An 18,029-nucleotide genomic window follows, 5' to 3' on the forward strand; every position below is an offset into this window, starting at 1 on the left:
TAGTTTATATTTGAATATATTCATTTTTCCACTACTACTCTCTTAGCGCTCCAAATGTCCAGTTGCATTTTCTACAGAAAGAGTGTTCAGATCTGCTCCATCAAAAGTATGGTTTAACTCTGTTTTCTGAATGCACAGATCAGAAAGAAGTTTCACAGAATGATTCTGTGTAGTTTATATTTGGAGACATTCCTTTTTCCACTATTACCATCTTAGCGCTCCGAATCTCCACTTGCATTTTCTACAGAAAGAGTGTTTCAGAACGGCTCAATCAAAACTAAGGTTCAACTCTTTTAGTTGAACAAACAGAACAGAAAGAAGTTTCACACAATTCTTCTGTGTAGTTTTTATTTGTAGACATTCTTTTTCCCAATATAAGCCTCTTAGCGCTCAGAATGTCCAATTGCAGTTTCTACAGAAAGAGTGTTTCAGAACGGCTCAATCAAAAGTAAGGTTCAACTCTGTTAGTTGAATGCACAGAACAGAAAGAAGTTTCATACAATGCTTCTGTGTAGTTTATATTTGAACATATTCTTTTTTCCACTATTACCCACTTAGCGCTACGAATGTCCAGTTGCATTTTCTACAGACAGAGTGTTTCAAAACTGCTCAATCAAAAGTATGGTTTAACTCTGTTAGCTGAATGCTCAGATCAGAAAGAAGTTTCACAGAATGCTTCTGTGTAGTTTATATTTGAATATATTCCTTTTTCCACTACTACGCTCATAGCGCTCCAAATGTCCAGTTGCATTTTCTACAGAAAGAGTGTTCAGATCTGCTCAATCAAAAGTATGGTTTAATTCTGTTAGCTGAATGCACAGATCAGAAAGAAGTTTCACCGAATGATTCTGTGTAGTTTATATTTGAAGACATTCCTTTTTCCACTATTACCCTCTTAGCGCTCCGAATCTCCACTTGCATTTTCTACAAAAAGAGTGTTTCATAACTGCTCAATCAAAAATATGTTTTATCTCTGTTAACTGAATTTACAGATCAGAAATAAGTTTCACAGAATGCATCTGTGTAGTTTTTATTTGAAGATATTCTTTTTCCCAATGTAGGCCTCTTAGCGCTTAGCATGTCCAATTGCAGTTTCTACAGAAAGAGTGTTTCAGAACGGCTCAATCAAAAGTAAGGTTCAACTCTGTTAGTTGAATGCACAGAACAGAAAGAATTTTCACAGAATGCTACTGTGTAGTTTATATTTGAATATATTCCTTTTTCCACTATTACCCTCTTAGCGCTCCGAATGTCCACTTGCATTTTCTACAGAAAGAGTGTTCAGAACTGCGCAATCAAAAGTATGGTTTAACTCTGTTAGCTTAATGAACATATCAGAAATAAGTTTCACACAATGCTTCTGTGTAGTTTTTATTTGAAGATATTATTTTTCCCAATAGAGGCCTCTTAGCGCTCAGAATGTCCAATTGTAGTTTCTACAGAAAGAGTGTTTCAGAAAGGCTCAATCAAAAGTAAGGTTCAACTCTGTTAGTTGAATGCACAGAACAGAAAGAAGTTTCATACAATGCTTCTGTGTAGTTTATATTTGAACATATTCTTTTTTCCACTATTACCCACTTAGCGCTACGAATGTCCAGTTGCATTTTCTACAGACAGAGTGTTTCAAAACTGCTCAATCAAAAGTATGGTTTAACCCTGTTAGCTGAATGCACAGATCAGAAAGAAGTTTCACAGAATGATTCTGTGTAGTTTATATTTGGAGACATTCCTTTTTCCACTATTACCCTCTTAGCGCTCCGAATCTCCACTTGCATTTTCTACAGAAAGAGTGTTTCAGAACGGCTCAATCAAAACTAAGGTTCAACTCTTTTAGTTGAACAAACAGAACAGAAAGAAGTTTCACACAATTCTTCTGTGTAGTTTTTATTTGTAGACATTCTTTTTCCCAATATAGGCCTCCTAGCGCTCAGAATGTCCAATTGCAGTTTCTACAGAAAGAGTGTTTCAGAACGGCTCAATCAAAAGTAAGGTTCAACTCTGTTAGTTGAATGCACAGAACAGAAAGAAGTTTCATACAATGCTTCTGTGTAGTTTATATTTGAACATATTCTTTTTTCCACTATTACCCACTTAGCGCTACGAATGTCCAGTTGCATTTTCTACAGACAGAGTGTTTCAAAACGGCTCAATCAAATGTATGGTTTAACTCTGTTAGCTGAATGCTCAGATCAGAAAGAAGTTTCACAGAATGCTTCTGTGTAGTTTATATTTGAATATATACCTTTTTCCACTACTACGCTCTTAGCGCTCCAAATGTCCAGTTGCATTTTCTACAGAAAGAGTGTTCAGATCTGCTCAATCAAAAGTATGGTTTAACCCTGTTAGCTGAATGCACAGATCAGAAATAAGTTTCACCGAATGATTCTGTGTAGTTTATATTTGGAGACATTCCTTTTTCCACTATTACCCTCTTAGCGCTCCGAATCTCTACTTGCATTTTCTACAAAAAGAGTGTTTCATAACTGCTCAATCAAAAATTTGTTTTATCTCTGTTAACTGAATTTACAGATCAGAAATACGTTTCACAGAATGCATCTGTGTAGTTTTTATTTGAAGATATTCTTTTTCCCAATGTAGGCCTCTTAGCGCTTAGCATGTCCAATTGCAGTTTCTACAGAAAGAGTGTTTCAGAACGGCTCAATCAAAAGTAAGGTTCAACTCTGTTAGTTGAATGCACAGAACAGAAAGAATTTTCACAGAATGCTACTGTGTAGTTTATATTTGAATATATTCCTTTTTCCACTATTACCCTCTTAGCGCTCCGAATGTACACTTGCATTTTCTACAGAAAGTGTGTTCAGAACTGCGCAATCAAAAGTATGGTTTAACTCTGTTAGCTTAATGAACATATCAGAAATAAGTTTCACACAATGCTTCTGTGTAGTTTTTATTTGAAGATATTATTTTTCCCAATGGAGGCCTCTTTGCGCTCAGAATGTCCAATTGCAGGTTCTACAGAAAGAGAGTTTCAGAAAGGCTCAATCAAAAGTAAGGTTCAACTCTGTTAGTTGAATGCACAGAACAGAAAGAAGTTTCATACAATGCTTCTGTGTAGTTTATATTTGAACATATGCTTTTTTCCACTATTACCCACTTAGCGCTACGAATGTCCAGTTGCATTTTCTACAGACAGAGTGTTTCAAAACTGCTCAATCAAAAGTATGTTTTAACTCTGTTAGCTGAATGCTCAGATCAGAAAGAAGTTTCACAGAATGCTTCTGTGTAGTTTATATTTGAATATATTCCTTTTTCCACTACTACGCTCTTAGCGCTCCAAATGTCCAGTTGCATTTTCTACAGAAAGAGTGTTCAGATCTGCTCAATCAAAAGTATGGTTTAACTCTGTTAGCTGAATGCACAGATCAGAAAGAAGTTTCACCGAATGATTCTGTGTAGTTTATATTTGAAGACATTCCTTTTTCCACTATTACCCTCTTAGCGCTCCGAATCTCCACTTGCATTTTCTACAAAAAGAGTGTTTCATAACTGCTCAATCAAAAATATGTTTTATCTCTGTTAACTGAATTTACAGATCAGAAATAAGTTTCACAGAATGCATCTGTGTAGTTTTTATTTGAAGATATTCTTTTTCCCAATGTAGGCCTCTTAGCGCTTAGCATGTCCAATTGCAGTTTCTACAGAAAGAGTGTTTCAAAACGGCTCAATCAAAAGTAAGGTTCAACTCTGTTAGTTGAATGCACAGAACAGAAAGAATTTTCACAGAATGCTACTGTGTAGTTTATATTTGAATATATTCCTTTTTCCACTATTACCCTCTTAGCGCTCCGAATGTCCACTTGCATTTTCTACAGAAAGAGTGTTCAGAACTGCGCAATCAAAAGTATGGTTTAACTCTGTTAGCTTAATGAACATATCAGAAATAAGTTTCACACAATGCTTCTGTGTAGTTTTTATTTGAAGATATTATTTTTCCCAATTGAGGCCTCTTAGCGCTCAGAATGTCCAATAGCAGTTTCTACAGAAAGAGTGTTTCAGAAAGGCTCAATCAAAAGTCAGGTTCAACTCTGTTAGTTGAATGCACATAACAGAAAGAAGTTTCAGACAATGCTTCTGTGTAGTTTATATTTGAACATATTCTTTTTTCCACTATTACCCACTTAGCGCTACGAATGTCCAGTTGCATTTTCTACAGACAGAGTGTTTCAAAACTGCTCAATCAAAAGTATGGTTTAACTCTGTTAGCTGAATGCTCAGATCAGAAAGAAGTTTCACAGAATGCTTCTGTGTAGTTTATATTTGAATATATTCCTTTTTCCACTACTACTCTCTTAGCGCTCCAAATGTCCAGTTGCATTTTCTACAGAAAGAGTGTTCAGATCTGCTCAATCAAAAGTATGGTTTAACTCTGTTAGCTGAATGCACAGATCAGAAAGAAGTGTCACAGAATGATTCTGTGTAGTTTATATTTGGAGACATTCCTTTTTCCACTATTACCCTCTTAGCGCTCCGAATCTCCACTTGCATTTTCTACAAAAAGAGTGTTTCATAACTGCTCAATCAAAAATATGTTTTATCTCTGTTAACTGAATTTACAGATCAGAAATATGTTTCACAGAATGCATCTGTGTAGTTTTTATTTGAAGATATTCTTTTTCCCAATGTAGGCCTCTTAGCGGTTAGCATGTCCAATTGCAGTTTCTACAGAAAGAGTGTTTCAGAACGGCTCAATCAAAAGTAAGGTTCAACTCTGTTAGTTGAATGCACAGAACAGAAAGAATTTTCACAGAATGCTACTGTGTAGTTTATATTTGAATATATTCCTTTTTCCACTATTACCCTCTTAGCGCTCCGAATGTCCACTTGCATTTTCTACAGAAAGAGTGTTCAGAACTGCGCAATCAAAAGTATGGTTTAACTCTGTTAGCTTAATGAACATATCAGAAATAAGTTTCACACAATGCTTCTGTGTAGTTTTTATTTGAAGATATTATTTTTCCCAATTGAGGCCTCTTAGCGCTCAGAATGTCCAATTGCAGTTTCTACAGAAAGAGTGTTTCAGAAAGGCTCAATCAAATGTCAGGTTCAACTCTGTTAGTTGAATGCACAGAACAGAAAGAAGTTTCAGACAATGCTTCTGTGTAGTTTATATTTGAACATATTCTTTTTTCCACTATTACCCACTTAGCGCTACGAATGTCCAGTTGCATTTTCTACAGACAGAGTGTTTCAAAACTGCTCAATCAAAAGTATGGTTTAACTCTGTTAGCTGAATGCTCAGATCAGAAAGAAGTTTCACAGAATGCTTCTGTGTAGTTTATATTTGAATATATTCCTTTTTCCACTACTACTCTCTTAGCGCTCCAAATGTCCAGTTGCATTTTCTACAGAAAGAGTGTTCAGATCTGCTCAATCAAAAGTATGGTTTAACTCTGTTAGCTGAATGCACAGATCAGAAAGAAGTGTCACAGAATGATTCTGTGTAGTTTATATTTGGAGACATTCCTTTTTCCACTATTACCCTCTTAGCGCTCCGAATCTCCACTTGCATTTTCTACAGAAAGAGTGTTTCAGAACGGCTCAATCAAAACTAAGGTTCAACTCTTTTAGTTGAACAAACAGAACAGAAAGAAGTTTCACACAATTCTTCTGTGTAGTTTTTATTTGTAGACATTCTTTTTCCCAATATAGGCCTCCTAGCGCTCAGAATGTCCAATTGCAGTTTCTACAGAAAGAGTGTTTCAGAACGGCTCAATCAAAAGTAAGGTTCAACTCTGTTAGTTGAATGCACAGAACAGAAAGAAGTTTCATACAATGCTTCTGTGTAGTTTATATTTGAACATATTCTTTTTTCCACCATTACCCACTTAGCGCTACGAATGTCCAGTTGCATTTTTTACAGACAGAGTGTTTCAAAACTGCTCAATCAAAAGTATGGTTTAACTCTGTTAGCTGAATGCTCAGATCAGAAAGAAGTTTCACAGAATGCTTCTGTGTAGTTTATATTTGAATATATTCCTTTGTCCACTACTACGCTCTTAGCGCTCCAAATGTCCAGTTGCATTTTCTACAGAAAGAGTGTTCAGATCTGCTCAATCAAAAGTATGGTTTAAGTCTGTTAGCTGAATGCACAGATCAGAAAGAAGTTTCACCGAATGATTCTGTGTAGTTTATATTTGAAGACATTCCTTTTTCCACTATTAACTTCTTAGCGCTCCGAATCTCCACTTGCATTTTCTACAAAAAGAGTGTTTCATAACTGCTCAATCAAAAATATGTTTTATCTCTGTTAACTGAATTTACAGGTCAGAAATAAGTTTCACAGAATGCATCTGTGTAGTTTTTATTTGAAGATATTCTTTTTCCCAATGTAGGCCTCTTAGCGCTTAGCATGTCCAATTGCAGTTTCTACAGAAAGAGTGTTTCAGAACGGCTCAATCAAAAGTAAGGTTCAACTCTGTTAGTTGAATGCACAGAACAGAAAGAATTTTCACAGAATGCTACTGTGTAGTTTATATTTGAATATATTCCTTTTTCCACTATTACCCTCTTAGCGCTCCGAATGTCCACTTGCATTTTCTACAGAAAGAGTGTTCAGAACTGCGCAATCAAAAGTATGGTTTAACTCTGTTAGCTTAATGAACGTATCAGAAATAAGTTTCACACAATGCTTCTGTGTAGTTTTTATTTGAAGATATTATTTTTCCCAATTGAGGCCTCTTAGCGCTCAGAATGTCCAATTGCAGTTTCTACAGAAAGAGTGTTTCAGAAAGGCTCAATCAAAAGTAAGGTTCAACTCTGTTAGTTGAATGCACAGAACAGAAAGAAGTTTCATACAATGCTTCTGTGTAGTTTATATTTGAACATATTCTTTTCTCCACTATTACCCACTTAGCGCTACGAATGTCCAGTTGCATTTTCTACAGACAGAGTGTTTCAAAACTGCTCAATCAAAAGTATGGTTTAACTCTGTTAGCTGACTGCTCAGATCAGAAAGAAGTTTCACAGAATGCTTCTGTGTAGTTTATATTTGAATATATTCCTTTTTCCACTACTACTCTCTTAGCGCTCCAAATGTCCAGGTGCATTTTCTACAGAAAGAGTGTTCAGATCTGCTCAATCAAAAGTATGGTTTAACTCTGTTAGCTGAATGCACAGATCAGAAAGAAGTGTCACAGAATGATTCTGTGTAGTTTATATTTGGAGACATTCCTTTTTCCACTATTACCCTCTTAGCGCTCCGAATCTCCACTTGCATTTTCTACAAAAAGAGTGTTTCATAACTGCTCAATCAAAAATATGTTTTCTCTCTGTTAACTGAATTTACAGATCAGAAATAAGTTTCACAGAATGCATCTGTGTAGTTTTTATTTGAAGATATTCTTTTTCCCAATGTAGGCCTCTTAGCGCTTAGCATGTCCAATTGCAGTTTCTACAGAAAGAGTGTTTCAGAACGGCTCAATCAAAAGTAAGGTTCAACTCTGTTAGTTGAATGCACAGAACAGAAAGAATTTTCACAGAATGCTACTGTGTAGTTTATATTTGAATATATTCCTTTTTCCACTATTACCCTCAGCGCTCCGAATGTCCACTTGCATTTTCTACAGAAAGAGTGTTCAGAACTGCGCAATCAAAAGTATGGTTTAACTCTGTTAGCTTAATGAACATATCAGAAATAAGTTTCACACAATGCTTCTGTGTAGTTTTTATTTGAAGATATTATTTTTCCCAATAGAGGCCTCTTAGCGCTCAGAATGTCCAATTGCAGTTTCTACAGAAAGAGTGTTTCAGAAAGGCTCAATCAAAAGTAAGGTTCAACTCTGTTAGTTGAATGCACAGAACAGAAAGTAGTTTCATACAATGTTTCTGTGTAGTTTATATTTGAACATATTCTTTTTTCCACTATTACCCACTTAGCGCTACGAATGTCCAGTTGCATTTTCTACAGACAGAGTGTTTCAAAACTGCTCAATCAAAAGTATGGTTTAACTCTGTTAGCTGAATGCTCAGATCAGAAAGAAGTTTCACAGAATGCTTCTGTGTAGTTTATATTTGAATATATTCCTTTTTCCACTACTACTCTCTTAGCGCTCCAAATGTCCAGTTGCATTTTCTACAGAAAGAGTGTTCAGATCTGCTCAATCAAAAGTATGGTTTAACTCTGTTAGCTGAATGCACAGATCAGAAAGAAGTGTCACAGAATGATTCTGTGTAGTTTATATTTGGAGACATTCCTTTTTCCACTATTACCCTCTTAGCGCTCCGAATCTCCACTTGCATTTTCTACAGAAAGAGTGTTTCAGAACGGCTCAATCAAAACTGAGGTTCAACTCTTTTAGTTGAACAAACAGAACAGAAAGAAGTTTCACACAATTCTTCTGTGTAGTTTTTATTTGTAGACATTATTTTTCCCAATATAGGCCTCCTAGCGCTCAGAATGTCCAATTGCAGTTTCTACAGAAAGAGTGTTTCAGAACGGCTCAATCAAAAGTAAGGTTCAACTCTGTTAGTTGAATGCACAGAACAGAAAGAAGTTTCATACAATGCTTCTGTGTAGTTTATATTTGAACATATTCTTTTTTCCACCATTACCCACTTAGCGCTACGAATGTCCAGTTGCATTTTCTACAGACAGAGTGTTTCAAAACTGCTCAATCAAAAGTATGGTTTAACTCTGTTAGCTGAATGCTCAGATCAGAAAGAAGTTTCACAGAATGCTTCTGTGTAGTTTATATTTGAATATATTCCTTTTTCCACTACTACGCTCTTAGCGCTCCAAATGTCCAGTTGCATTTTCTACCGAAAGAGTGTTCAGATCTGCTCAATCAAAAGTATGGTTTAACTCTGTTAGCTGAATGCACAGATCAGAAAGAAGTTTCACCGAATGATTCTGTGTAGTTTATATTTGAAGACATTCCTTTTTCCACTATTACCCTCTTAGCGCTCCGAATCTCCACTTGCATTTTCTACAAAAAGAGTGTTTCATAACTGCTCAATCAAAAATATGTTTTATCTCTGTTAACTGAATTTACAGATCAGAAATAAGTTTCACAGAATGCATCTGTGTAGTTTTTATTTGAAGATATTCTTTTTCCCAATGTAGGCCTCTTAGCCCTTAGCATGTCCAATTGCAGTTTCTACAGAAAGAGTGTTTCAGAACGGCTCAATCAAAAGTAAGGTTCAACTCTGTAAGTGGAATGCACAGAACAGAAAGAATTTTCACAGAATGCTACTGTGTAGTTTATATTTGAATATATTCCTTTTTCCACTATTACCCTCTTAGCGCTCCGAATGTCCACTTGCATTTTCTACAGAGTGTTCAGAACTGCGCAATCAGAAGTATGGTTTAACTCTGTTAGGTTAATGAACATATCAGAAATAAGTTTCACACAATGCTTCTGTGTAGTTTTTATTTGAAGATATTATTTTTCCCAATAGAGGCCTCTTAGCGCTCAGAATGTCCAATTGCAGTTTCTACAGAAAGAGTGTTTCAGAAAGGCTCAATCAAAAGTAAGGTTCAACTCTGTTAGTTGAATGCACAGAACAGAAAGAAGTTCCATACAATGCTTCTGTGTAGTTTATATTTGAACATATTCTTTTTTCCACTATTACCCACTTAGCGCTACGAATGTCCAGTTGCATTTTCTACAGACAGAGTGTTTCAAAACTGCTCAATCAAAAGTATGGTTTAACTCTGTTAGCTGAATGCTCAGATCAGAAAGAAGTTTCACAGAATGCTTCTGTGTAGTTTATATTTGAATATATTCCTTTTTCCACTACTACGCTCTTAGCGCTCCAAATGTCCAGTTGCATTTTCTACAGAAAGAGTGTTCAGATCTGCTCAATCAAAAGTATGGTTTAACTCTGTTAGCTGAATGCACAGATCAGAAAGAAGTTTCACCGAATGATTCTGTGTAGTTTATATTTGAAGACATTCCTTTTTCCACTGTTACCCTCTTAGCGCTCCGAATCTCCACTTGCATTTTCTACAAAAAGAGTGTTTCATAACTGCTCAATCAAAAATATGTTTTATCTCTGTTAACTGAATTTACAGATCAGAAATAAGTTTCACAGAATGCATCTGTGTAGTTTTTATTTGAAGATATTCTTTTTCCCAATGTAGGCCTCTTAGCGCTTAGCATGTCCAATTGCAGTTTCTACCGAAAGAGTGTTTCAGAACGGCTCAATCAAAATTAAGGTTCAACTCTGTTAGTTGAATGCACAGAACAGAAAGAATTTTCACAGAATGCTACTGTGTAGTTTATATTTGAATATATTCCTTTTTCCACTATTACCCTCTTAGCGCTCCGAATGTCCACTTGCATTTTCTACAGAAAGAGTGTTCAGAACTGCGCAATCAAAAGTATGGTTTAACTCTGTTAGCTTAATGAACATATCAGAAATAAGTTTCACACAATGCTTCTGTGTAGTTTTTATTTGAAGATATTATTTTTCCCAATTGAGGCCTCTTAGCGCTCAGAATGTCCAATTGCAGTTTCTACAGAAAGAGTGTTTCAGAAAGGCTCAATCAAAAGTAAGGTTCAACTCTGTTATTTGAATGCACAGAACAGAAAGAAGTTTCATACAATGCTTCTGTGTAGTTTATATTTGAACATATTCTTTTTTCCACTATTACCCACTTAGCGCTACGAATGTCCAGTTGCATTTTCTACAGACAGAGTGTTTCAAAACTGCTCAATCAAAAGTATGGTTTAACTCCGTTAGCTGAATGCTCAGATCAGAAAGAAGTTTCACAGAATGCTTCTGTGTAGTTTATATTTGAATATATTCCTTTTTCCACTACTACTCTCTTAGCGCTCCAAATGTCCAGTTGCATTTTCTACAGAAAGAGTGTTCAGATCTGCTCAATCAAAAGTATGTTTTAACTCTGTTAGCTGAATGCACAGATCAGAAAGAAGTGTCACAGAATGATTCTGTGTAGTTTATATTTGGAGACATTCCTTTTTCCACTATTACCCTCTTAGCGCTCAGAATCTCCACTTGCATTTTCTACAGAAAGAGTGTTTCAGAACGGCTCAATCAAAACTAAGGTTCAACTCTTTTAGTTGAACAAACAGAACAGAAAGAAGTTTCACACAATTCTTCTGTGTAGTTTTTATTTGTAGACATTCTTTTTCCCAATATAGGCCTCCTAGCGCTCAGAATGTCCAATTGCAGTTTCTACAGAAAGAGTGTTTAAGAACGGCTCAATCAAAAGTAAGGTTCAACTCTGTTAGTTGAATGCACAGAACAGAAAGAAGTTTCATACAATGCTTCTGTGTAGTTTATATTTGAACATATTCTTTTTTCCACTATTACCCACTTAGCGCTACGAATGTCCAGTTGCATTTTCTACAGACAGAGTGTTTCAAAACTGCTCAATCAAAAGTATGGTTTAACTCTGTTAGCTGAATGCTCAGATCAGAAAGAAGTTTCACAGAATGCATCTGTGTAGTTTATATTTGAATATATTCCTTTTTCCACTACTACTCTCTTAGCGCTCCAAATGTCCAGTTGATTTTCTACAGAAAGAGTGTTCAGATCTGCTCAATCAAAAGTATGGTTTAACTCTGTTAGCTGAATGCACAGATCAGAAAGAAGTGTCACAGAATGATTCTGTGTAGTTTATATTTGGAGACATTCCTTTTTCCACTATTAACCTCTTAGCGCTCCGAATCTCCACTTGCATTTTCTACAAAAAGAGTGTTTCATAACTGCTCAATCAAAAATATGTTTTATCTCTGTTAACTGAATTTACAGATCAGAAATATGTTTCACAGAATGCATCTGTGTAGTTTTTATTTGAAGATATTCTTTTTCCCAATGTAGGCCTCTTAGCGCTTAGCATGTCCAATTGCAGTTTCTACAGAAAGAGTGTTTCAGAATGGCTCAATCAAAAGTAAGGTTCAACTCTGTTAGTTGAATGCACAGAACAGAAAGAATTTTCACAGAATGCTACTGTGTAGTTTATATTTGAATATATTCCTTTTTCCACTATTACCCTCTTAGCGTTCCGAATGTCCACTTGCATTTTCTACAGAAAGAGTGTTCAGAACTGCGCAATCAAAAGTATGGTTTAACTCTGTTAGCTTAATGAACATATCAGAAATAAGTTTCACACAATGCTTCTGTGTAGTTTTTATTTGAAGATATTATTTTTCCCAATGGAGGCCTCTTAGCGCTCAGAATGTCCAATTGCAGTTTCTACAGAAAGAGTGTTTCAGAAAGGCTCAATCAAAAGTAAGGTTCAACTCTGTTAGTTGAATGCACAGAACAGAAAGTAGTTTCATAGAATGCTTCTGTGTAGTTTATATTTGAACATATTCTTTTTTCCACTATTACCCACTTAGCGCTACGAATGTCCAGTTGCATTTTCTACAGACAGAGTGTTTCAAAACTGCTCAATCAAAAGTATGGTTTAACTCTGTTAGCTGAATGCTCAGATCAGAAAGAAGTTTCACAGAATGCTTCTGTGTAGTTTATATTTGAATATATTCCTTTTTCCACTACTACTCTCTTAGCGCTCCAAATGTCCAGTTGCATTTTCTACAGAAAGAGTGTTCAGATCTGCTCAATCAAAAGTATGGTTTAACTCTGTTACCTGAATGCACAGATCAGAAATAAGTGTCACAGAATGATTCTGTGTAGTTTATATATGGAGACATTCCTTTTTCCACTATTACCCTCTTAGCGCTCCGAATCTCCACTTGCATTTTCTACAGAAAGTGTGTTTCAGAACGGCTCAATCAAAACTAAGCTTCAACTCTTTTAGTTGAACAAACAGAACAGAAAGAAGTTTCACACAATTCTTCTGTGTAGTTTTTATTTGTAGACATTCTTTTTCCCAATATAGGCCTCCTAGCGCTCAGAATGTCCAATTGCAGTTTCTACAGAAAGAGTGTTTCAGAACGGCTCAATCAAAAGAAAGGTTCAACTCTGTTAGTTGAATGCACAGAACAGAAAGAAGTTTCATACAATGCTTCTGTGTAGTTTATATTTGAACATATTCTTTTTTCCACTATTACCCACTTAGCGCTACGAATGTCCAGTTGCATTTTCTACAGACAGAGTGTTTCAAAACTGCTCAATCAAAAGTATGGTTTAACTCTGTTAGCTGAATGCTCAGATCAGAAAGAAGTTTCACAGAATGCATCTGTGTAGTTTATATTTGAATATATTCCTTTTTCCACTACTACTCTCTTAGCGCTCCAAATGTCCAGTTGCATTTTCTACAGAAAGAGTGTTCAGATCTGCTCAATCAAAAGTATGGTTTAACTCTGTTAGCTGAATGCACAGATCAGAAAGAAGTGTCACAGAATGATTCTGTGTAGTTTATATTTGGAGACATTCCTTTTTCCACTATTAACCTCTTAGCGATCCGAATCTCCACTTGCATTTTCTACAAAAAGAGTGTTTCATAACTGCTCAATCAAAAATATGTTTTATCTCTGTTAACTGAATTTACAGATCAGAAATATGTTTCACAGAATGCATCTGTGTAGTTTTTATTTGAAGATATTCTTTTTCCCAATGTAGGCCTCTTAGCGCTTAGCATGTCCAATTGCAGTTTCTACAGAAAGAGTGTTTCAGAATGGCTCAATCAAAAGTAAGGTTCAACTCTGTTAGTTGAATGCACAGAACAGAAAGAATTTTCACAGAATGCTACTGTGTAGTTTATATTTGAATATATTCCTTTTTCCACTATTACCCTCTTAGCGCTCCGAATGTCCACTTGCATTTTCTACAGAAAGAGTGTTCAGAACTGCGCAATCAAAAGTATGGTTTAACTCTGTTAGCTTAATGAACATATCAGAAATAAGTTTCACACAATGCTTCTGTGTAGTTTTTATTTGAAGATATTATTTTTCCCAATAGAGGCCTCTTAGCGCTCAGAATGTCCAATTGTAGTTTCTACAGAAAGAGTGTTTCAGAAAGGCTCAATCAAAAGTAAGGTTCAACTCTGTTAGTTGAATGCACAGAACAGAAAGAAGTTTCATACAATGCTTCTGTGTAGTTTATATTTGAACATATTCTTTTTTCCACTATTACCCACTTAGCGCTACGAATGTCCAGTTGCATTTTCTACAGACAGAGTGTTTCAAAACTGCTCAATCAAAAGTATGGTTTAACTCTGTTAGCTGAATGCTCAGATCAGAAAGAAGTTTCACAGAATGCTTCTGTGTAGTTTATATTTGAATATATTCCTTTTTCCACTACTACTCTCTTAGCGCTCCAAATGTCCAGTTGCATTTTCTACAGAAAGAGTGTTCAGATCTGCTCAATCAAAAGTATGATTTAACCCTGTTAGCTGAATGCACAGATCAGAAAGAAGTTTCACAGAATGATTCTGTGTAGTTTATATTTGGAGACATTCCTTTTTCCACTATTACCCTCTTAGCGCTCCGAATCTCCACTTGCATTTTCTACAGAAAGAGTGTTTCAGAACGGCTCAATCAAAACTAAGGTTCAACTCTTTTAGTTGAACAAACAGAACAGAAAGAAGTTTCACACAATTCTTCTGTGTAGTTTTTATTTGTAGACATTCTTTTTCCCAATATAGGTCTCCTAGCGCTCAGAATGTCCAATTGCAGTTTCTACAGAAAGAGTGTTTCAGAACGGCTCAATCAAAAGTAAGGTTCAACTCTGTTAGTTGAATGCACAGAACAGAAAGAAGTTTCATACAATGCTTCTGTGTAGTTTATATTTGAACATATTCTTTTTTCCACTATTACCCACTTAGCGCTACGAATGTCCAGTTGCATTTTCTACAGACAGAGTGTTTCAAAACGGCTCAATCAAATGTATGGTTTAACTCTGTTAGCTGAATGCTCAGATCAGAAAGAAGTTTCACAGAATGCTTCTGTGTAGTTTATATTTGAATATATTCCTTTTTCCACTACTACTCTCTTAGCGCTCCAAATGTCCAGTTGCATTTTCTACAGAAAGAGTGTTCAGATCTGCTCAATCAAAAGTATGGTTTAACTCTGTTAGCTGAATGCACAGATCAGAAAGAAGTTTCACAGAATGATTCTGTGTAGTTTATATTTGGAGACATTCCTTTTTCCACTATTACCCTCTTAGCGCTCCGAATCTCCACTTGCATTTTCTACAGAAAGAGTGTTTCAAAACTGCTCAATCAAAAGTATGGTTTAACTCTGTTAGCTGAATGCTCAGATCAGAAAGAAGTTTCACAGAATGCTTCTGTGTAGTTTATATTTGAATATATTCCTTTTTCCACTACTACGCTCTTAGCGCTCCAAATGTCCAGTTGCATTTTCTACAGAAAGAGTGTTCAGATCTGCTCAATCAAAAATATGGTTTAACTCTGTTAGCTTAATGCACAGATCAGAAAGAAGTTTCACCGCATGATTCTGTGTAGTTTATATTTGAAGACATTCCTTTTTCCACTATTACCCTCTTAGCGCTCCGAATCTCCACTTGTATTTTCTACAAAAAGAGTGTTTCATAACTGCTCAATCAAAAATATGTTTTATCTCTGTTAACTGAATTTACAGATCAGAAATAAGTTTCACAGAATGCATCTGTGTAGTTTTTATTTGAAGATATTCTTTTTCCCAATGTAGGCCTCTTAGCGCTTAGCATGTCCAATTGCAGTTTCTACAGAAAGAGTGTTTCAGAACGGCTCAATCAAAAGTAAGGTTCAACTGTGTTAGTTGAATGCACAGAACAGAAAGAATTTTCACAGAATGCTACTGTGTAGTTTATATTTGTATATATTCCTTTTTCCACTATTACGCTCTTAGCGCTCCGAATGTCCACTTGCATTTTCTACAGAAAGAGTGTTCAGAACTGCGCAATCAAAAGTATGGTTTAACTCTGTTAGCTTAATGAACATATCAGAAATAAGTTTCACACAATGCTTCTCTGTAGTTTTTATTTGAAGATATTATTTTTCCCAATAGAGGCCTCTTAGCGCTCAGAATGTCCAATTGCAGATTCTATAGAAAGAGTGTTTCAGAAAGGCACAATCAAAAGTAAGGTTCAACTCTGTTAGTTGAATGCACAGAACAGAAAGAAGTTTCATACAATGCTTCTGTGTAGTTTATATTTGAACATATTTTTTTTTCCACTATTACCCACTTAGCGCTACGAATGTCCAGTTGCATTTTCTACAGACAGAGTGTTTCAAAACTGCTCAATCAAAAGTATGGTTTAACTCTGTTAGCTGAATGCTCAGGTCAGAAAGAAGTTTCACAGAATGCTTCTGTGTAGTTTATATTTGAATATATTCCTTTTTCCACTACTACGCTCTTAGCGCTCCAAATGTCCAGTTGCATTTTCTACAGAAAGAGTGTTCAGATCTGCTCAGTCAAAAGTATGGTTTAACTCTGTTAGCTGAATGCACAGATCAGAAAGAAGTTTCACCGAATGATTCTGTGTAGTTTATATTTGAAGACATTCCTTTTTCCACTATTACCCTCTTAGCGCTCCGAATCTCCACTTGCATTTTCTACAAAAAGAGTGTTTCATATCTGCTCAATCAAAAATATGTTTTATCTCTGTTAACTGAATTTACAGATCAGAAATAAGTTTCACAGAATGCATCTGTGTAGTTTTTATTTGAAGATATTCTTTTTCCCAATGTAGGCCTCTTAGTGCTTAGCAAGTCCAATTGCAGTTTCAACAGGAAAGTGTGTTTCAGAACGGCTCAATCAAAAGTAAGGTTCAACTCTGTTAGTTGAATGCACAGAAAAGAAAGAATTTTCACAGAATGCTACTGTGTAGTTTATATTTGAATATATTCCTTTTTCCACTATTACCCTCTTAGCGCTCCGAATGTCCACTTGCATTTTCTACAGAAAGAGTGTTCAGAACTGCGCAATCAAAAGTATGGTTTAACTCTGTTAGCTTAATGAACATATCAGAAATAAGTTTCACACAATGCTTCTGTGTAGTTTTTATTTGAAGATATTATTTTTCCCAATAGAGGCCTCTTAGCGCTCAGAATGTCCAATTGTAGTTTCTACAGAAAGAGTGTTTCAGAAAGGCTCAATCAAAAGTAAGGTTCAACTCTGTTAGTTGAATGCACAGAACAGAAAGAAGTTTCATACAATGCTTCTGTGTAGTTTATATTTGAACATATTCTTTTTTCCACTATTACCCACTTAGCGCTACGAATGTCCAGTTGCATTTTCTACAGACAGAGTGTTTCAAAACTGCTCAATCAAAAGTATGGTTTAACTCTGTTAGCTGAATGCTCAGATCAGAAAGAAGTTTCACAGAATGCTTCTGTGTAGTTTATATTTGAATATATTCCTTTTTCCACTACTACTCTCTTAGCGCTCCAAATGTCCAGTTGCATTTTCTACAGAAAGAGTGTTCAGATCTGCTCAATCAAAAGTATGGTTTAACCCTGTTAGCTGAATGCACAGATCAGAAAGAAGTTTCACAGAATTATTCTGTGTAGTTTATATTTGGAGACATTCCTTTTTCCACTATTACCCTCTTAGCGCTCCGAATCTCCACTTGCATTTTCTACAGAAAGAGTGTTTCAGAACGGCTCAATCAAAACTAAGGTTCAACTCTTTTAGTTGAACAAACAGAACAGAAAGAAGTTTCACACAATTCTTCTGTGTAGTTTTTATTTGTAGACATTCTTTTTCCCAATATAGGTCTCCTAGCGCTCAGAATGTCCAATTGCAGTTTCTACAGAAAGAGTGTTTCAGAACGGCTCAATCAAAAGTAAGGTTCAACTCTGTTAGTTGAATGCACAGAACAGAAAGAAGTTTCATACAATGCTTCTGTGTAGTTTATATTTGAACATATTCTTTTTTCCACTATTACCCACTTAGCGCTACGAATGTCCAGTTGCATTTTCTACAGACAGAGTGTTTCAAAACGGCTCAATCAAATGTATGGTTTAACTCTGTTAGCTGAATGCTCAGATCAGAAAGAAGTTTCACAGAATGCTTCTGTGTAGTTTATATTTGAATATATACCTTTTTCCACTACTACGCTCTTAGCGCTCCAAATGTCCAGTTGCATTTTCTACAGAAAGAGTGTTCAGATCTGCTCAATCAAAAGTATGG

This window comes from Symphalangus syndactylus, chromosome 22 (assembly GCF_028878055.3).
Source record: "Symphalangus syndactylus isolate Jambi chromosome 22, NHGRI_mSymSyn1-v2.1_pri, whole genome shotgun sequence".
Classification (NCBI taxonomy): Eukaryota; Metazoa; Chordata; class Mammalia; order Primates; family Hylobatidae; genus Symphalangus; species Symphalangus syndactylus.